Raw genomic sequence first — 23346 nt, 5'->3', positions numbered from 1 at the left:
TTCCATTTCAGATCACGCAAAAAAAAATTGACACAACCAATTATTTGACATTCCAGTGGGGAAATCAACTTGTGCTCATACCTTCCGAGTTCAGTAAAAAGATAGATTTATGGATTAATAATGCGATAAATATGTAAATAAATAGATGATTAAAAGAAGAGAAACAGTGGTTGAATGTAAGTACGGGATTTTTCCTGAAGTAATATGAAGAACACTAATTTGATGTAATAATTTAATGGTCGATTCATTTTGAAATTGTTTTAAGGTTTATTCAGATCATGTGCTGATACCAGCAAATGTAAATCAGTTAAAACATTCCAATGTGATTTCTAATGTTACTTATGCTTCTTGAAACTTTAGTTGATCGGATGCTCTCAATACATTTTCAGCTGCCTGGACATTGATGTGCTGATATGTTCTGTAACACTTTCCTTATTGTCTTCCCTTCTTTCATCTCTGCTGCACTCTTTGTGCAACATTGATCCAACACAATTGTCATCTGTTTTCTGAATTTAAATTACCTTATAAAGTAAGTGGGAAATATTCCTGGAAGCACATGCATGCATATCCATAGAACCATATCTCCAATGATGATCACTCTGGATACTGGCATCAAGTCAGCTTCAAATCTGCCAATGGAATCCAGTTCTAATCAAAAATTTAAATATGCTTTGATCTCACAAACGAAGGATGTAGCCAATTAAATTCAGATAATCAAGAACACAGCTAACAGTTTTGATTAATCAATTTTTCATTCATCTGCAGCTAACTTAATGACTATTGTGATTCTGTCTGTTGGAAAATGTGGTCTCTCAAGATGTATCATTCATTATCTGGTATGGATGGCTGTGACTGACTTTCTGGTTATTATCACTGGTGTAATATTAAACCGAATCAGTGTAATTTACTTCCCAGTTCGTTTCCTATCTATGACGCCAGTCTGTAGCCTCAAAATTTATCTAACCTATGCAGCCAGAGACAGCTCAGTATGGTTAACAGTTGCTTTCTCTTTTGATCGATTTGTTGCCATATGTTGCCAGAAGTTTAAAAGAAAGTACTGCACTGAAAACACTGCAGCTGTTGTAATAGGAACAGTCTGTACTCTGAGCTGTTTTAAAAACATCCCGTGGTACTTTGTATATGAGCCGTTGTATATGATTAAGGGTGTCCCATGGTACTGCAGCATTAAATTAACATTTTATTCTGAACTCGCTTGGGCAGCGTTTGGCTGGATGGACCGCATGTTAAATCCTTTTTTGCCATTCCTCCTGATGCTAGCGTTCAACACACTAACAGTTAGAAATATTGTTGCAACATTTAACATCCGCAGGAGGCTCCGTAGCCAACATAATGGAGAGAAACAGAGAGATTCAGAGATGGACAATCGGAGAAAGTCTATTGTCCTGCTCTTTACCATATCGTGCAGCTTCCTCTTATTGTGGATGACTTACGTTGTAAACTTTCTGTATGTCCGAATCACAAAGGATTATCAGATCTCAGGTTTCAATGATCCAAAATTTATTCTCCAAGAAAGCGGAAACATGCTTCAGCTCCTGAGCTGCTGCACCAACACATGCATTTACGCAGCAACCCAGACTAAATTCAGAGAGCAATTCTTGAAGGTGTTCAAATATCCTGTATATATGATAATTAAAGCAGCAAATCAAAGAAAACGGGGAAAAGAGCTACCAAAGAGTTGAATACATTTGATGGCTGATTCTGAACTCTCCTTAATTGCATGTCGGAACACTGGAACTCAACTGCAGACACGCCCTTAACCCCAATTGACAGTGCTACTCAAACAAAAAGAACCTGTTAGCGTATTTCTATTCCCGTAAATATTAATTCGAGTTGGCAAAATGTTGACCCTCCCAGTTTGTATGATCACTTAGCCAATAAACACTTTTTGATCAGGGAGGTATGGTCTTGACAACAAAAATAGGCAATGCTAGGTGTTTAACTCCATTGTAGTTACTGAAACCAAGTAAACAGATTAGAAATATCTTCCAATGGTATATCATGTCTCTTGGACTCCTATGAAATGAAGTTACACTCCGACTTCACCTAATTCCTGCTACTTCTGTCGACATAAATCTTCTAAGACTTGATTTCATGATAAGAGAGCATTTTTACAGAACATCTCAGAACAAAGGACAGCACGGTGACTCAGTGGATAGCAATAATACCCCACAGCTTCAGTGGCCCAGTTTCGATTCCAGCCTCAGGTAACTGTCTGTGTGGAGGTTGTGCATTCTCCCTGTGTCTGCGTTGGTTTCCTCTGTGTGCTCCGGTTTCATCCAACAATCCAGAGATGCGCAAGTTAGGTAAATTGGCCATGCTAAATTGCCAATAGTCTTCAGGGATGTGTAAGTTAGGTGCATGAGTCCGGGGTGAATACAGGGGAATGGGTATGCGTGGGTTACTGTTCTGAAGGAACAAGTGAGGACTGCAGATGCTGGAGATCAGAGCTTAAAATTTTTTGCAGGAAAAGCGCAGCAGCTCAGGCAGCATCAAAGGAACAGGAGAATCGACGTTTTGGGCATAAGCCCTTCTTCCGGTATGGCTTACTGTTCAAAGGGTTGGCGTGGACTTGTTGTACAGAATGGTCTGTCTCCACGTTGAAAGGATACTGTGAGTCTCAAAGATTTATCACAGAGCAACAAGCGACTAAGAGCTTCATAATGTGAGAGGCATCAAATAGTCATCAAGCCTCAACAACTGTCACAAGCTTTGTTTCAAAGTTTTGCAATCTGTGTGTTTCAGAACAGCTCAGGTATCTTTAATTATTATTAGGTTTCTGTCTCTGCGAGCCTTTTAGGCGCTACTGTCGAGATGCTCATCTGTTTCTGCTTGTAACATTCCGACATTAAAATCCTTTCTGCAGCTTCTGCCTCTTCTTTCAATCTCTGCCTCTGATTTGTTATCATTCTCAAATGGACGTCTTACTTATCATGAGGTATGTTGTTATTGCATATCTGCAAGTGTTACCTCAGTCCAATCGTAATATGGTCGGCCATGCCTGTGCAAAATAGGTAGCATATAATTAGACAACTATTTATCTCGCTCAAGGTTTTCCTTTGAATGAATTCAAAGGAGACCAAGTTGTGTGGCTGCACAATGAGCAAGTTAGTTTCATAGTCAAAGAGTCAAAGAGTCCACCAGAATAGAGACAGGCCCTTAGGTCAAACCGGTTCATGCCAACCAATATGCTCATCCACGCTAACCTCATTTACCCGCACTTGGCCCGTATCCTTCTAAACCTTTCCTATCCATGTATTTGTCCAAAACCCTTATAAATGTTGTTAATGCACCAACATCAACCACTTCCACTGACAGCTCAGTCCATCTGAGTATCACCCTCTGAGTAAAAAATATGTGTCGAACCTCAGGTTTCATTTAATTCTCTCTCCTTAAACCTTAAACCGATGTTCTCTAGTCAACAATTCCCCAACCCTGAAAAAAAAACACTGATTGCATTCACCATATCCATGCTCCTCGTCACCTCATACACTTCTATAAGATTCCCTGCCAGCCACCCATCCTCGGAAGAAAATGTCCGAGATGATCCAACCTTTCCCTTTACCTCAGAACCTGGAATCCTAACAACATCTTTGCAAATTTCTCCTGCACTCTTTCCAATTTAATAACATCCTTCGTATAACGAGTTGGCCAAAACTGAACACAATCCTCGGAGTGTCGCCTCACCATCCTCCTGTACAACTGCAACATAACGTCACAAGTTTTATACACAATACCCTACCTGATGAAGACAGTGTGCCAAAAGCCTTCTTCACTGCCCTGTCTATCTGTGACTCAACTGTGCACCTGAACTTCACGATCCATCTGTTCCATTACACACCTAAAGGCGCTTCCATTCACCACGAAGTTCCTACCTTGACTTGACTTGCCAAAGTGCAAGACTACGTACTTATCTATATTTAACGTATTTGCCATTTCCCGGACCACTTCTCCAACTGATCAAGGTCCTGCTGCAATTTTTGATAACGTCACTCACAGTCCACGATGCTGCCTATTTTATTGTCATTTGCAAACTTACTAAGTACACCTTGTACATTTTCATTCAATTCATTGAGATAGATTGCAAACAGTAATTTGCCCAGCACCAACCCGTGAGGCATTCCGCTCGTCAGAGGCCTCCAGTCTGACAAGCATTCTTACACTATTATCCTCTGCTTCCCATCATGAAGCCAGTTGTGTATCCAATTTGCCAGCTCCCCCTGGATTCCATGCGATCTAGCCTTCCAGAAAAACTTAGTGCATGTACCATTCTCAAAGGCTTTGCGGAAATCCGTACGAACCACATCTACACCAATGTCCTTGTCAACCTTCTACTCACTTCATCAAAGAACTGTAACAAATTTGTGAGACATGATCTCCTACACATAAGAAGCCATGCTGACTATTCCTAATCAAACCCTGCCTTTTCAAATGAATGTAAATCTTATCTGTCAGAATCCTTTCAAATATCTTACCAACTGCAGATGTTCGGCTTTCTGGTGTGTGGTTCCCATGTTTTTCTTTGCAGCCCTTGCTGAGTAGTGGTAAACATTCACTACCCTTCAGTATTCCTGGTACTCACGATGATGCAAAAATATCGACTAGGCCCCACAAAGTCGTCTCTAGCCTATATCTGGTCAGGACAAGGAGTATTATGCAACTTCATACCTTGCACTCCATCCAACATCTCCTCTACCCATGGTATAACCATTCAGCTCTCCCACAAGTTGCCAAGTCTTCATATCTTTGTCCACGATAAACGCAGAGGAGAAATATTCATTGAGGATCTCGCTGGTCTCCTGTAATTATATGCATGCATGTGCACTATGACCCTTTGGGTATCACTTCTCTTTCTCGTTATGCCTTTTCCATTAATACACTCAAAGAACCTCTTTGCATTCACTCTCATCCTCTCAAACAAGACTATCTCATGCCTCCTTTTCTCTCCTGATTCATTCACCAGTAATCATTGTATTCTATTTATAGAAAAAGTAACAGAGAAAATTACGGCACAGGAACAGGCCCTTCAGTCCTCCATGCCCGCATCAATCCTGATCCGCAATCTAAACCTATCGCCTGTTTTCTAATGATCGGTATCCCTTTGGTTCTGGCCGATTCATGTATCTGCCCGGATACATCTTCAAATACGCTATTGTTCCCGCCCTTAACACCTCCACTGCCAATGTGGCCATCCTCTGCCTAAAGGACTTTCTACACATATCTCCTCGAAACCTTTCCTGTCTCACGTGACCCCTAGTACGTGAGTCCTCCATTCTGGGAGAAAAAGCTTCTTACTATTTACCCTGTCCGTACCTCTCATGATTTTGAAGACCTCAATCAGGTCCCCCACAAACTCCGTCTTTCTAATAAAAATAATCCTTATCTACTCAACCTCTATTCGTAACTGACGCCTTCCGTACCAGCCGGCATCATAATGAACCTCCTCTGCACCCTCTCCAAAGCATGCACATCCTTTTTGTAATATTGCGACCAAAACTGTAAACAGTATTTCAAATGTGGTCGAACCAAAGTCTAAGACAACTGTATACCTCCAGAAATTCCTTTGATCTCAATTGTCTACTTCTTTTCTCTGGTCGATGCGTTAATGTCGCTTATCGTCCCGTGATCCCTATTCATGTCAACCTTACCTTTATCTTCACAGGAACATGCAGATCTTGAACTCTAGCTGTGTAACTTTAAACATCTCACCCCCCTCCCCATTTGCTAGAGGTCCTCTTGCCTCCAAACAAACCACTTCAATCAACCCCTTCAATTTCCTATTTAATTCCATCAAGGTTTGTCCATGCTCCAATTTGAATGTGAACCTGTGGACCAGTTCAGTCCCTCTCCACAAATATTTCAAAATTAATAGATCTATGACCACTGGCAACAGAATGCTCCCCACTGTCGCCTCAGTCACCTGTCCTGCCCGATTTCGAAATAGTAGCTCGACCTTTGCCCCTTCCCGAGTAAGACCCTCTATAAACTCTTGAGGAAACTTTCCTGAACGCACTTAACAGATTCCAAGTCATCTAAGCCCTGAACGCTCTGGGAATCCCAGACCATTATCGGAAACATAAAGTCTCCTATTATGATTACTCTATTGCTCCTGCAATTATTCCCAATCTCTAATTCCCTTTGCAATTTTGGGGGCCCATAGTATAAACCCAATAACGTCACCATCCCCTTTTTATTTCTTAGCTCCATCCACAAAGCCTCACTGGATGGTTCTTCTCTGATTACCGCTGTTGATACTCGCCTACATCAAGAAAAAACAATACCATCCACTCCATCTAGGCGCATGGGACATGACTACATCATATCAGTGTAGGAGGTGGCAGGGTGGTTCACTGACTGGAAGCCCCTGAACAATGTTGTACTCCGGTGAAAAGTGTTGCACACCTGTCATTTGCAACGTGTAAAAATCTTTTGGAGGAGATGCAGGTGGCCTTATTAGTCATTTTGCGGACCACACCAAGATAGGTTGAATTGTGAACAGTGACTAAGATAGCGAACGATATAGTAGGAAATAGATAGGTTGGAGACTTGGGCGAACGAATGTTAGACGGAGTTTGACACTGGCAAATATGAATTTCATTTTGAAGAATCTAATGTAGCAAGGAATTATACAATAAATGGAGGAACTTGGAGGAGCATGAATATTCTGAGGAACCTGCGCTTACACATCCTAAAAGTGTCAAGTCAGTGGATAAGTTGGTCAAAAAGACATGATTAGATTCCATACATTGTGGAAACAGGCCCTTCGGTCCGACAAGTCCACACCGACCTTCCGAAGAGCAACCCACCCAGACCCATCTCCCTTTGATTGATGTACCTAACAGTAAGGGCAATTTAGCACGGCCAATCCACCGGAACTGCACATCTTTGGATTGTGGGAGGAAACCAGAGCACATATGAAATGTTTACCTTCATTGGTTGAGGGACAGAGTTTAAAAGTTCGCAAGTAATGTTGCAGCTCAGTATAATTATAGTTTGGCCACTTTTACAATATTGCCTGCAAGGTTTATCACCAGATTACCAGAAGGATGTGGATGCTTTGGAGACGGTACAGCAGCAGTTTACCAGGATATCGCTGTGTGGACGATATTAGAGTAATTGGACAAAACTGGTTTGTTTTCATTGAACATCAGGTATAAGGGATGACCTAATAGAAGTTTAAAAAAAATTAAAATGCATGGAGAGAATAAGTAGTCAGTGTTTTTCTTCCAGAGTGACAATACCATTTAGTAGAGAACATAGTTTTAAGGTAAAAGACAGCATGTTTAAAGAAGCTGTGAGAGGCAAGTATTATATGCAAAGGGTGGTAAATGCACAGAACGAGCTATCCAGACTTTGGGAAGATGAATACAACAGCAATTTATAAGAGGCATTTTGATTAATATATGGGGGGGGGAGGAGGGAGGGGCGGGGAGCGAATGGAGGGATATGGCTGAAGCAAAGGCAATTTCTTTTACGTTCACATGGACATCTGTACCAGCGCAGTCTTGGTAACTCAAAGGGCCTGTATTATGTTGCACTGTTCTTTATTCTCTCTGTTCCTTGCCTGATCTACACAGATGCTATCAGATATGGTCAGTTTCTCCAACAAAGGAATTCAATGTGGCCTGGTTTGCGACGCTCATTCTGCATATCTCCATTGATTCTGATTAGCAAAATTTCCAAAATAGATTCCTGCAGGAAACGAGCAAAGTGGACGTATGCAGCAGGGAAGCAATACACAAGAGCTGTTGTTTGACCTTCAATTAAATTCTACTTTTGTTCCTGTAACTGTCTACCATAAGTTAATTCCTCAACTCATTACTTAACAAAACTAATTTACTGCAAAGTCACTGGTGAGGATTGCACGTTCATGAAATTGACAGAGAGAGTTTATTCATTTTCAATAATCTCATTACCATTTGTTGATGTTTCCAATTCATCACTTTCATTAAATTCGGTTTATCATCCTTGTGAGTAGCAGGGAATGACCTCCCATAATAGAATATTGTAGATTCCCTACAGTGTGAAAACAGGCCATTTGGAAAAAACATTCCACACCGACTCTCCAAAGAGTAACAGAGCCAGACTCATTACTATTTTATATATTTCCCCTGACAAATGCAGCTAACCTTCACTCCCATGAACACTATGTGGAATTCAGCATGGCCAAATCATCTAACCTGTGCAATTTTGGGCAATGAGAAGAAGCCGCAGTACCTGGAGGAAACCCACGCACACAAGGGGAGAATGTGCAAACTCTACTCAGAGAATCAACCGTGAGTCTCCAGTGTTAACAACCGAGCCACCGTGCCATCACTAATTGCAAATAGAAAGGCAAGGAGAGAATCTAATATAATTTTTGTTTGTATTTGTCTGCCAACATTTCTTCAGTTTGTTGATGTTTGGGTGTAGTCCTGTCGCTCTTGGATAGTTTTATTGAATTTTGGTTCGAAAGTGCATCTTTTTTATTTCAAAGCTGATTATAACACTGAAGATTAAAACAGTCTAAATTTCTATATTTTCGTTATTGCTTGGTTGGTACAAATCAGATTGGCTTAGCTCTTAATGATGAGACAAAATGCTGTGGGCTCAGGGTTTGTATTAGGATTGATTCAGTATGCATAAGTAAAGTCGAAATTAAATGGGAAGAGTTTGCAGAAATGGCCTCGAGTCATAGAGAGATGCAGCATGAAAACGAAACTTTTGGTCCAACTCGTCCATGCCGCCCAGATATTCTAACCTGGTCTAGTCCCATTTGACATCACCTGGTGCATATCACTTTACACCCTTCCTATTCATATACCCATCTAGATGCCTTTGAAATGCTGTAATTGTACCAGCATTCAGCACTTCCGCTGGCAGCTCATACACACAACACCCTCTGCGTGAAAAAAAATGTTTTTTAAAATATCTTTCCCTCTCACCTTCAACCTATGCCGTCGACTCACCCACTCCAGGGAAAAGACCTTGTCTGTTTATCCCATTCATGCCCTTCATGATTTTATAAACATCGGTATGGTCACACCTCAGCTTCAGATACTACAGGGAAAACAGCCGAGCTTATTCAGCCTCTCCCTATAGCTCAAATCATCCAACTCTGGCAAAATCCTTGACAACATTTCCTGGACCCTTTCAAGTTTCACAGCATCGTTCTAATAGGAAGGAGACCAGAATTGCATGCAATATTCCAACAGCGGCCTAATCAATGTCCTGGACAGCTGTATCATGTCCTCCCAACTCCTGTACTCAATAATCTGACCATTAAAAGAAAGCATGCCAAATGCCATCTTCACTATCCTTTCTACCTGGGACTCTACTTTCAAGGACCTCTGAACCTGCACTCCATGGTCTCTTTGTTCAGCAAAACTCCCAAGGATTTTACTATCAAGTATAGAAGTCCTGCTCAGATTTGCTTTTACATAATCCAGCACCTCACATTTATCTAAATTAAACTTCGACTGCCACTACTCAGCCCATTGGTCCAACTGATCAAGATCCCATTGTAGTCTGAGGTAAGTCTCTGCACTATCCACTCCTTCTCCAATGTTGGTGTCATCTGCAAACTTACTAACTATAACTCCGATGTTCACATATATACAGGATTTATATAATTGACAAAAAGCAGTGGATCCAGCACAGATCCTTTTGGTGTACCACTTGTCAGACACCTCCAGTCTGAAAAGCAGCTCTCCATCACCACCCTCTTTCTTCTACCTTTGAACCAGTTCGGTACCCAAATGGCTGTTCTCCCGATATCATGAGATCTTACCTTACTAACCAGTCTCCCATCAGGAACCTTGTCGAACACCTTTTTGAAATGTATCCAGATCACGTTTACTGTTCTGTTCTCATCAATCCTTTTTGTTACTTATTCAAAAGCTCAATCACATTCTTGAGACATGACCTCCCATTCCCAAAGCCATGTTGACTGTCCCTAATCAGTCTTTGCCTTTCCAAATACATGTAAATCCTATCCCTCAGGATTCCCTCCAACAACTTGCCCATCATCGATATCAGGCTCAACGGTCTACAGTTCCCTGGCTTTTCCTCACCAAACTTTCTGAAATAGTGACGGCTTGTTAGGCACTCTCCCGTCTTCTGGCACTTCACTTGTGACTATTGATGACACAGATACCTCATGAAGGGGCATTGCTTTCAACGTCAAAAGGTGTTAATGCCTTAAAAATATATATATGGGATTGTAAGACATGCATGAGTTGGATTATGTTATTGAAATATAGAATGTAACATAGAATTACAATTTTATTTTACTCTGCATCATTCAAATAGTTTGGCAATTAAATTGTATGGATACATAAATCCATTCCTTAACTCCTTTCTGAATTTACTCTGGGTTCCTGCATAAATAAATGGGTTTATACAGGTACTCAAAAGTTGAATCATGTATCCAACTTCCTCCAGACTAAATGTAGCCTCATTCACACCAGAACCTGTGTAATAAGAAACATTAATAATTCGTACGTAAACTATGGTCATGAAATACAACGAGTATAACAGGATGAAACTGCCAGAGATGGCAAAGAGTAGTATAATAGACTTTCGCCGCCTCTCCATCTCTGGGTCGGCGAGTTTGCCTCCATTACTTGAAATTTGGAGTCTCCTGCGTGCCCTGTTGGTGACAAGAATGTGCCTGATTGTCAGCGCATTGAGCAGCAAAATCAAAATGAATGGAACACAAGGAGTCAAAATTACAAGAAGCTAGTCATGTATGGCCCATGCAGGTGATGTATAATATGTTAATTTTATTCTACAGAACCAGGCATCATTATTAATGATGTACAAAGGCTCAAATATAAAATACAGAAATGAATTTCTTAGACAGCTTAATGTACAGATTGTTCCTATTACCCATCTTGCTGTTTTCTTTGCACAGTATCGTGATTTCAGCTCTGAACAACAGATGGCCACAAATCGATCGAATGTAAAAGCGACCGTTAACCAGGCAGAACTGTCAATAGCTGCATATATTGCAGCAATACGAAGACTGCATATTAGTGTGATGGAAAATGACTCAATTGGAAATAAATTCCAGTGATCCGGATCAATATTACAGCAGGGACAATGAGCAAGAGGTCTGTGATTGCCATAGACACCAGGTAATAAATGATACAACTAGACAGACCGCATCTGTTTCGACACGTAATCACAATAAGTGCAAAATTCGCTGTAAGAAATAGAAAGAAAAGAGCCCATGGAGAAAGTAATGTGCAATATTTGTTTATGAGAGTGCGGAAGCATTTGCAGAGAGAGAAAAAAAACATTGTGTAGGTTCTAACAAAAGAAAATAACCCTTTATAGGATTTGATTGAAGTTTTCTCCTATAGTTTGAAAGATCCACTTTTGCTTTAGATTTTTGTTTCTCTGTTTATAATCACATTGAAATGAATGTATGATACTTCAATGAAATTATACCGAACAATAGCCCATAATACGTCTAAGCAGTTTGAAACCATCGTTTGAACATCAAATCAATGAGGCATCCTATTGTGGTTGTCATCTCTTTCAATATTATTCGTTGGGCAGTTTATACAAAACCTTAAACATATGTACCAACACATTCAAGAATCGCTTCTTCCCCACTGTTATTAGACTTCTGAACGGACCACTTACATTTTAAATGTAATTTTGTTTTCCTCATTGTGCACCTTCTCTGCAGTCAGAACTTTGCATTCCTCACGCTGTTTTGCTACCTGAATGCCGTTTGTATAATGAGTTGCCTGTGCCACAGACAAAAAAAAAACCCTTTTCATTGCCTAGGTGTATATAACTCAAAATCTGCGAGAAAATAATGGATCCGAAAGTGATGACAGAAATTAATGCAAATGAAAAGCAATAATACATTATGTAAGTGAGGAAACCAACAACTATGGTTAATACTTCGCTGACGTGAGAACATGCCCTCATTCTTTAACAATTTGGAACAATTACTACCTTTTAGAAAATTATGCAGTCATTTTGCATCAAAGAATTCCTATAATGTGTACGTTGGCCATTCAACTCATCGACTCCACACCAGCGTTCTGAAGAAGATCACTTTCAGGCCCATCCCACAATCTTAACGCTTTAACCCGTCATTTCACGTGACTAATCGACCCAGCCTGCTATTCCTGGATCGTGGGACTAAACTAGAGTAGCTGAGGAAACCCACACACACACACACACACGGGGAGAATGGGAAAGCTCCATACAATCTATCACCTGAGGTTGAAATCGAAGCCTCCTGCCCGGAGGTCCCAATGCTAACCACTGAGTTTTTGTTCAAAAAATCTCATCTTCGTAGGGAATTGGACAATAGTCTCTTCTAACAGAATATTTGTTATCAGGCTTCTGTTGATCGTTTTAATTTTTGTCCATGCTGTGACGAAATTTAAAAAGAAACGTGGAACTTGTTCGATGAAAGGATCCCATGGAAAGTGAAAAGCTCACAAGGATTGGTTCTGTGTCCACTGTTTTCCGTCATTTACATAAATGTTTTAGATGTGAATATAGAAGACACGGGTAGTGTGTTTTCAGATGGCACCAATATAGGCAGTGCAGTGGACAGTGAAAAAGGTTATCAGGTTATCTCAGAGTGCAATGACACCTTTATCTGATGACCAATGTGCCGAGGAGTGGCAGGTGGAGATACGTTTAGATAAATGTCAGATGTTGCGTTTAGGTAAGGCAAAGCAGGGAAGGACTTTCACGGTTAATTATAGATTCTCAGGGAGAGTTGCAGAACAAAGGGTCCAGGAGGTTCATATACAGCGCTCGTTGAAAGTGGAATCACAATTAGACAGGTTGGTGAAGAATCCATTTCGCACACTTGCCTTCAATGGTGAGCATATTGAGTAGAGAAACTGAGACGTCATTTTGCAGTTGAACAGGGCAATGTTGAGGCCATTTTAAAAAGACTGTACAATTCTGGGTCGACTGTCTATAGTACGGATGCCCTTAAAATTGAGAGGGGTGCAGAAAAGTTTTAAAATCTGTTGCTCTAGTGGGAAGATATGATTTATACGCAGGACCTGAATGGGATGAACATTTTCCCCTGGAGAGTCGGAGGTTCTGAGGTGACTTTATACATTTTATATAATATCGTGAGGGGCATGGAAAAGGTGTAGTGCCAATCTCCTATGGTGGTCCACTCTAGTCCAAAGCAAGTGTGCAAAGGTTTACGCTCAATGGGAAAGGATTTTAAAAAAGGACCTGAGTAGTTACTTCTTCATACTCCATGTGGTCCGTGTATCAATCGAGCTGCCGGAAGAACTTCTGAAGGCAAGGAAATTACAATATTTAAAGGCATCTGGAAGGGCATATGATATAGAAAGGTTCAGAGAGCTATGACCAATCGTTAGCAAATTGTTTGAAGTCAGGATGGGATAACTGTTGGAGCGGGCATGTAAGTCCAAAATGTCTGTTTGAATGCTTTATGCCTCTATGACTCCTCATTATTGCTCAGAACTGTGACCAGTGACAATGAACCTCGACAAACACTAGAGGCTTACTCAAGAACCTTTGACTCAGATGCTGCATTGAACAAAAAATATGCAGGAACGATACAATGTCGAGAAACTAATCCTGGACAAAGAGGAATTACATGCAAAATATCTGACAACAGAAATCTCTGTGTAATAGTCAACGGCAACTCATTGGAGGGCAAGTATTCTGTGAACTAGACAATGATACATACATGATCACAGCATAGTCAGAAAGTAGGGAAATGCGTGACGAGGAGACAAAATTGTATATGTATGGGTGTAAGGGAGAGAGAGTGGAAGTGGAAAGGAAAATGCATAGTTGGCTCCCAGCAGGGGTATCCTTCATAAATAATCTTTGTGAGTATCAAAACGTTGAGCTTCCATCTTGCATTAAAAATTCATGCTTCCACCAAAAATGTCTTTCTCTTTTCATAACGATCTATCGGTTAGAAGTAAGCTTCAGCAACGGGATGAGGCCCAACAATGATCACTAACACAGTGTAAGGAGTTCAAAATCAACATTGGCTTGCGAGCATCAAGAGCTGAGAGCAGAAACTCTGCAACGTGTAATTCTCCAGACAATGGAGTTCACTTCTAAAATTGTCATGAGAAATGGTTTTGAATCGAACACTCAACGTTAAGTAGTATCCATTAGATATATTAATTCAGTGGTTTATTTCAGAAAGTCACACTTATACATGATTCAAGACTCGAGAGACAAAATTAACCTGTTTGATTTTGTTTAGAAAAAAACGATATACACTAATCGAAGCAGAAGCTACAGACACCCCTGGGGTCATGTTTATACTTTGATAGAGCAGCAAGCTCTTTGAAATATGTGCAACCAAAATCAAATCCAAGAGACTGTACTAAGGTTTAAGTTACATTTTCTCCCTATAAAAGTACTGGAGCAGAAGTAGCCCGTTCAGCGCACTATCATGTTCCGTCATTCAATGCAATCATGACTGATTGTTGATCTAACTCTATATACCTGTCTTTGGGCCGCATCCTTTAATACATTTGCTGAACAAAATAAAGCTATTAGTCCAGTGATTTCAGTTAGTCACACAATTATGCATGCAACCAAGCAAAGAAGAAGAACTCCAATGATTGTTTTTTTAAACAAAATTAATTTAGAAGCATAACCGTCCATCAATCTGTAACAATGAAGAAGATAATTTAGGAGATGCCCTCTGGCATAATTGAATTTAGTTAAGATTATACTAGACTTACAATGTGGAAACAGGCCCTTCGGCCCAACAAGTCCACACCAACCCGCAACCCACCCATACATACATACATTTACCCCTTACCTAACACTACAGGCAATTTAGCACGGCCAATTCACCTGACCCACACATCTTCGGACTGTGGGAGGATAACCGGAGCACACCCACGCAGACACGGGGAGACTGTGCAAACTCCACACAGTCAGTCGCCTGAGGCAGGAATTGAACCAAGGTCCCTGGCGCTGTGAGGCAGCAGTGCTAACCACTGTGCCACCGTGCTGCCCACTTAGTTTCCTCTTAGATGATAATATACAAGAGCAGCAATCTGTTCTTCAACCCGTGGAGTCTGCTGTCCATCTTTCAACATGGTTATAGTTGATCTGATAATTTGAAACTGAACTTTCAAGCATTCCCAATATAATCGTTGATTGTTTTGCATGACTAAAAATCTATTACCGCGTGGAGTATTCTCATTGATCCAACATTGACAGCCCTGTTCACGCAATAATTTTTCCAATCCATTATGCCCTGGGATTGAAGGGTCATTGGCAGCACTGATTAGAAATTGACTAAAATATAGCAAGCAGAAGGTTTAATGAGATAGAAAGTTTTCAGAGATAAGCTGCAAGTGGTATTCCTCGGGGATCGATTTGGGTCCTTGTTTTTCTTTATTTCAGACCATTATAAATATGTTGGTGATGGGTGGTGAGGGTAAATGTTCCAACTTTTACAAATTATATTAAAGTAGGGAGAAGAACTAATTATGATGATGATGCTCAGCAACCTCAGAGGGACATTGGCAAGTTTGTCAAGTGGGAAGATACCTACTAGATGAACTTCAATGCGCAGAACACGAAGAAATGCATTATTGTAGAAAAACAGACACGAATAGACAGTACAGGCTCAATGATGCATAAGAAACTCGAAGTTCAAGTGCATCATGGTTTGAAGGGAGTTTGGACAGATGCAACCGCTGTTAAGAAGGCTTAAAATGACTCCTGGGTTTCTAAATAGAGGCAAAGAGTATAAACGTCACGCTACAAATTTACAAATTATTGCTCAGACCGCATTTGGTGCTTTGTGTTGAAGTATTAAATCCTTACTTAAGGATTTTCAAGCTCTGGAGACAGTGCAAAGGAGACTTACCGGAATGACGTCAAGCATGAGGCAGTTTAGATGCAATGGAAGAGATATTGGACACATTTTTCTTGCAGTACGAGAAGATTAAGAGGTGATCATATTGAGGTGCTCAAAATTATGAACGATTTTTGACTGGGCATTTTCTATTTCTGCTAGTTATTACCTCAGTGATTGGGGTGACAAAATCATGGCAGTCGGCAAGAGAGCAAGGAATGAAATGAAGAGAAATGTTTTACTCAGAGATTTCCTCGGAATTGGAATTGACTACCTCACAAGTTGTTGAGGTGGATTCTGTATGAGATTTTAAAAGGGAATTGCACATATATCAGAAAATAATGAATTTAGATATCGACTGAGGCAGGGATGGAGAATGGAACAAGATGGGTAGATCTTTCTGAAAGCAGTACATACATGATGTTTCGAATGGCCTCATTGTGCATTATAATATTCTGTGATTCTAACAATTCCTATTCTGCTATGTCTTAAATCGATGAATAGCAGTTTCTACCACGTGAAGCTGCACTATGAGAAGTTTTGAAATCTGAAAGGCATATGGCATCTCCATTGAGGAGAGTGCACCTCTTTCCCAAGAAAGTGAGTGACAACGTGCAAATACGACTAAAGTAACTGTTAGAGTACGCGTGCAAGAAATCGAGTTCCACGTTAGCCCAAAACGCGTGCAGCACGGTGGCACAGTGGTTAGCACTGCTGCCGCACAGCGCCAGATACCGGGGTTCAATTCCCGCCCCAGGCAACTTCCCCTGTGTCTGTGTGGGTTTCCTCCCACAGTCCAAAAAATGTGCAGGTTAGGTGTATTGGTCGTGCTGAATAGCCCATAGTGTTAGGGGAATGGGTCTGTGTGGTGTGGACGTTTTGGGCCGAAGGGTCTGTTTCCACACTGCACATAATCTAAAAAAAATGGATTTCTTCAGTTGATATAACCCAGCAATAACACTCAGTATAACTTGCAGTTTATTTACGCTATTGGGAGTTGTTGGAATCAATGGTAGCGAGTGGTAGGTGTTAGTTTGTTTTATTCTGGGTGCGGAATTTGTTTGGTTTAAACAGTGTTTTATTTAGTAATGGCTCTTTCAGTCACCAAGAGTTTTCTTTGGGTAGAAGAAGTGATACTGGTGGTTTTACAAATTGCGAGTAAGGCAAACCTGTTGGGGTTACCTGATATTTGGCGTTGGGGTTGCCTTCATCTGTGCCAAAGTAGATGTAATCACTTCGATAGCACAACATTTAAATTTGTTGGAAACAACTACGGAATCTTTGGAAATGGCGAGACTTCATTGCAGATGAAACAGCTTGAACATGAAAGTGAACTGAAACAGTTTGAATTAGGGTTAAAAGCAATCGTAAGTAGGAAAGGAAAGGAAGGCCCTAGTGGAAAACAGAGAAAAGGAAAGAGGGAAAGAGGATATGGGCGAGAAGGGAAAGGGATAATAGAGAGTTTTAACATCAGAAGTTGGCAATTAGACAGGGAAGTCGATGGAAAATAATGATGTTTAAGGTAGAAGGTAGGCTTAGAAACAAGTTTTTCCTGTTTTCCGAGATCACTCTTCCCAGAGTGTTTTCTAAACCACCATCAAGTTTGCTTGCAGTGAAAATACCTGATGGGGCCTGATAATGATCTGTTTAAATATACCCAAGCCTTGCCTAAATTTGATTAGAACAATGTAAAAGGCTTTTGCGTCTCACTTGAGGAGTGGCTAACCAAATGGAGTGGGCATGACCATTTTGATTTTGTTGATCTTGTAGGTTTGGTAAGGAGAGCTCGTGAGGTATTTGCAACACTGCCAGTGGAGACATCGAAGCAGTATGAGCAGATGAAGAAAGCCATCTGAAGTGCATATGGGATTGTGCCAGAACCTTACAGACAAGATTTCAGGGATCTGAGGAGGGATTGTGTTCAAACATACTTGGAGTTTCAATGGATAAAACAAAGTAATTTTGACATGTAGATGAGGGAATTCAAAATAGATCAAACATATGACGTGCTTGGAGAGACGATCATTCCGGCGGAGTTCAAGAATTCACGTCCTGAAGTGTTGAGAACTGACTTGGAAGAACAGAGAGTTAAGATAGCAAGATTAGCAGCTGAAATAGCTGGTTATCATGATTTGCTTCATAAATCAAAGTTTGGTTTCCAAAATCAATTTCAATCAGTGAGGGATTGGAAGTGGGGAGAAGAGAAATTCTCAGATCGTAAGTGAAAAATGGATCTAATCGAAGACAATAAAGATAGCGTGCCACATGATGAAAAAAATGGACCGACGAAGGGGAAAAAAAGTTGAAAAGGCGTCGATGATTTCATTGTAGTAAAGTCTATTGCATGAAGTCACAGTGTTAGTCGTTTTGAAAATGCAATCAGTACGTGGATGTAGGAAAACAGGATAAAGCAGTGAATTTTGTTAAAGTGGTACAGGAACATACAATGAAGGCTAAAAAGCTTTAATGCACGCTGTCACCAGAAATGCAGTGAAAGTCAGTGATATGTGAAGTCCCATTCTGACATTTGCTTCTCAAGATCAGGCCAGTGTCCTGTCCCTTTCTGTTAGCTGGTTTGCTCTTTGGCATCACCTTCAGGATGGTTGCCTTTCCTTACGTTCTTGCACCATTTCTTTTTCAGCAGCACTAAATTCTCTGACTAACATGGTTATGTGACGGGTTATCAGTTTTTATGACTTTTACCTTGGAAGTAGCATCATACTGACTTAGTTTTGCAGGAAGACCCATTTCTGTACTTCAATTGCCATCGCCTGATCTGTGTGGGCGTGATTCATTTACAAACTAACTCAGGGTTGATACACTAACTCGTTGACACCCTTTTAACCATATTGTCAATTACTATCATCATTTGAAATTTGGCAGGTTCGCATTTGCCCGAGTGAGTGAAAAAGGAAATATTTGACAACATGCCTTCGTTTCCTAACAATATTTGAGCATTTCATTATACTTGCCAAGGTCTTTAGAACTCTCACAGCTCTGATGCATTTTAAGTGTGAGACAGGCTGAAAAGGCTACAGCTGTTTTCTCTGTAGCACTGGTGTCTGAGGGGTGACCTTGTGGAGGTTCATAAAATCATGACGGTCATGCATAGGGTGAATAGTCTGTGTCTTTTCACTGGGGAGGCGAGAGTCCAGAACTAGAGGGAATATGTTCAGGGTTAGAGTGGAAATATTTGAAAGAAACCTAAAGGGGAACCTTGACACGCAGAGGATGGTGCGTGTATGGAATGACTTGGTGGAGGAAATGGTGGAGGCTGTTAGAATTACAACATCTGGATGGGTATATGAATAGAGGGATATGGGCCGGGAGCTGGCAACTGGGATTAGATTAGGTTGGGGTATTTGGTCGGCATGGATAAGTTGAACCGAATGGTCTGTTTCTGCACTGCACATCTTCATGAGTCCACATTTCTATCATCGACATTTTGTTGCTGTTGGAGCAGACTTTGTCATCTTGTTTTTCACAGAAACACACATATGGTCACTTGTGATTTGTGTATTATCCACAAACCTTACATGAGTCATTCTATGCCCTTCAGCTTTGTATTATTCTCCTATATTTGCTACAAAATGAGAGCCAATACCTATGATCATTTCTGTATTCTTTGTACATGGCCATGTCCTTCACTATTCCAGTGGTTATTCATTCTCAAATTGAGTGAGGCAACACAATTTCTTTGTCTCCCCGAGACAAGTTTTAACTTAATATTCGCTGTAAAACTAAGTAATTGATTAACCACAACGGGACTTACGAAGTTATGATTGGTCCTGTTATATGACGACTCATGTATTGCTTTTATGTGCTGATTGTGTAACCATGCATATTGGTGAAGGTATCAAGACATTAGCTGTAAGGTACAGCTACGTTCTCAACAACGCTGTAAATTACGAAATGTTCAGACATAACAACAGATTAGCTTTCTAACAGGGCATTATTTTCAGGAATAAAAATCGGATGAGGGTACTTTTGCTTGTCTGCATTGATACGTAAAAGCTTGATTGAGAGTTCATTTTCCCCTTGTTTTGTGACCCTACTTTTAGATTCGATTGGTATAGTTTATTGTCTATGTATTATTGGACTTGCCAGATAGTCATTTTCCGTTTTCATATCTGTATGCTCTCCGTCAAGGTTTGCTTTCTCAATGACGTTTACCTTCATATTTTTAAATTCCAGTGACCTTGGCCTTTTTTTTCAATTGGCAGCTAACCAATCTGATAGCGGTATGTTTAGTCATAACATGAAGTATGTAATTTTGCTAATAACTTTTAAAATTATTACTTTTTTGATATTGAGTCGATCTTTAATAATCATGTTGTTTAAGAATTAATATCTAACATTTGTACTTCAAGTCTCCCAATGACAATTTTACATAATGTTTGACAATACTGGCCGTGGTAACACATGGCTTCCACAGGAATAGAGGGAATTGGGTCCACCTTTCTATCATTTGTAATGGTGCTCCAACATTTTATTTTGTGTAGTGAGTGTGAACGGAGGTGCGTAAGCTTGTTTCATGCAGCTCACAATCAAAGCCCAATGCGACGATAATGTCATGTACCCGTACAACATACAGGTTCCCTTCAATGTTGCGTCAGGGTTGAAGTTCCAGTTCGTCTCATTTATGAAGCTTCCAGGTGTCAGCTTTGTAATAGTCACTTATATTACACATGCACACCCATGGTTGCAATTCGAACAGCTATTCCCAGTCTTCCTAAGATAACAATGGTAGGAATACATGGACTGGCAGATGTAACATTGTCAGCTCCATTCTCCTGTTCCTCCCATGGACAGCTCAATATATTGTTCAGCTCGGAGACTATTTTCCACCTTCATTACTGACGCCACCTACATCTCCGCAGATGTCATATGTTGACACCACCCCCTCTTCCAGCCTATCATAAGTCGGGGATCACCAAGATTTCTGGATTCTACATGCAGCTTTAATTCTGAATAGTATTAACAACTATTCTCCAAACTCACATCTTTCAGCGGACACATAACAGGAATGATATTGACCACATAAAATCTGTTTTGATTTTGGTCATATTTTGGCCTTATCTTGATCCCTACCCAATCTTCCACTCCTGGTACTTGCTACTTTGTAAACTGTTGATCTCTTCCTATATCCTTAACTGGCTACTTGTACTTGACTTCATTCCGATTCGTGTATAATTGTTTATTCAAACTCCTCGCATATGTATGGATGCAACTATTAAGTGGTCCTATATCGCTCCCAGTGCCACTTATTTCTTCCAGCCATTTCATAGTTCAACCTGACCATTTGTTCAAAGAGTGTGAATCACGAGTTCTTGTTTGGGCTGGCTGGTGAAACATCAGGATAACTTGCAGGAATATCATCACCCTTTCCCATGTCTGCTGAATCGTCATTGTGATATTGTTTTTAGTGCATAGAACAGTACAACACAGTACAGGCCATTCGGTCTTTTATCCTACTTTAAATCAGACTAATCGACATACCCTTTGTTACACTATTTCCATGTGCCCATCCAAAAGTTGCTTAATTGTTCCTGATGTATCTGACTCGACTGCAACTGCCAGCATTGCATAAGATTTGCGAGTCATGACCTGTTCCTCACAAAGCCATGCTGACTATCTCGAATCAAGCTATTGTTTTCCAAGTAATCATAAATCCTGACTCTCAGAATCTTGTCGAATACTTTGCCGACCACTGACGTAAGACTGACCAGTTTGTAATTCCTGGGGTTATCCCAACTCCTTTTTGTGAACATGGGAATAACATTTTCGACCTTCCAATCATCTTGGAATACTCCAGTGGATAGTGAGAAGTAAAATATATCACTGAAGCTGCAGAAATCTCTTCGGTATGAAGAGCTTATAGTAGAAACTTCGACTATTCTGTCTACTGATGCTGCCTGACCGGCTATAAGTTTTCAGCACCACGTTCTTTGACTCTGATCTCCAGCATCTGCAGTCCTCGCTTTTCCTGCATCCCATCTGACTTAAGGAACTTATCTATACTGAATCGTGAATGTTGAAAAAAAGTATTCATTGAGGACCTCCCCTACTTCCTTCGTCTCCGAGCCCACGTTCCCTTCACTATCCCTGATTGGCCTTGCCCTCACTCAGACTATCTTGCTCCTTACAAAAGTTTAGAACGCCTTAGGATTTTCCATTAATCCTACCCGTGAAAGCCTTTACAAATCCCTTCCAGCTCTCTATGTCCATTCTTTAGGTCCGTTCGGTCTACCTTTCAACTCTCTAAAGCCAAGTTTGTTTCTTGCCTCCTCAACATTAGGTAAGTTTCCTTCTTCCTCTTGACAAGATGTTCCATTATTAGCCAATGGACTATTACCTACCATTCCTTCCTTCCCTTCCTTGGACAAACCTGTGCAGTATTATCAGCAAGTGCTCAGCAGGCTCCACATTTCTGTCTTTTGTTATTTGTTTCATGTTCATAATCATGCAACGATCCGTGGATGCTAGCATATGGATTTTTCTGTTTGAGTGTTTAATTCTTATTTACTATCATGTCCGTTACATAAACTTATACGTGAAATGATCATTTGACCTGTAGCAATATGGACGGAATCCCCACTTGGGTATGATTTCCTGTATTAATATTTTTGTTGCATTAAAGTCAAACCTGCGTTCTTGTTTGAAATGTCTTTATCCTCCAGGGAAACGGATTTATAATTAAGGTATTTATAAAGTTAGCAATTTTCTCAACTCTGCCATACACACGTTAAGTTCAGTTTCTCGAATAAGTTAGTGTCATTCCCTTGTTACTAAGATAATGATTGTACTACAATCAAATGTTTACCATGACACCTTGAATTGACAGAATATGGATTGTGCTCCGTAGCAAATACAAGCAGGATGAAAGGAATTTAAACTATAATAATATATTTTGCATCATCTTCTCCATTCTGAATCGAACACAACATGGGAGATAACTTTGAACCGGAATCACCATCTATAGTCAGATATGTCAATGTGCATACTAAAAAGTGGGACACCAATACAGTCAAAAAGCATTTATTCGTCCGAAGAGTGACAACAAGAAATTTAAACATAGTTCGGGTGGAAACTCCAAGAGGAAACCGATATTTCTTTTGCTTTAACTCTGTTTAGAGCATGCAAATAGAAGATAACAGTTTACAGTTGCACATATATTTGTATGGCAATGATGCTGCTTAGAACAAAAAACATAGACTCGTACAATACAGTAATCGTTGCTTTCGCACACCGTTGTACTGAACATGGCGCCACATTAAACTCATTCCTTCTGCCTGCCCACAGCCCTTGTCCCTGCACTTGAATATCACAAATTGAACTTGCCAATTCCTACGTCAAATAAGGGAAATTATGTGCACTCATGCGTGTTAAGCTTATGAAGGAATTGTTGTTCTGAAAACTGATTTAATGTAGCCTTAGTATGAGAAACAATCTAAGAGACTTGTCATATTTTGATGGAACTAGCA

The sequence above is a fragment of the Hemiscyllium ocellatum genome, chromosome 27 (assembly GCF_020745735.1).
Source record: "Hemiscyllium ocellatum isolate sHemOce1 chromosome 27, sHemOce1.pat.X.cur, whole genome shotgun sequence".
Lineage (NCBI taxonomy): Eukaryota > Metazoa > Chordata > Chondrichthyes > Orectolobiformes > Hemiscylliidae > Hemiscyllium > Hemiscyllium ocellatum.
This window is presented reverse-complemented; position numbering follows the sequence as displayed.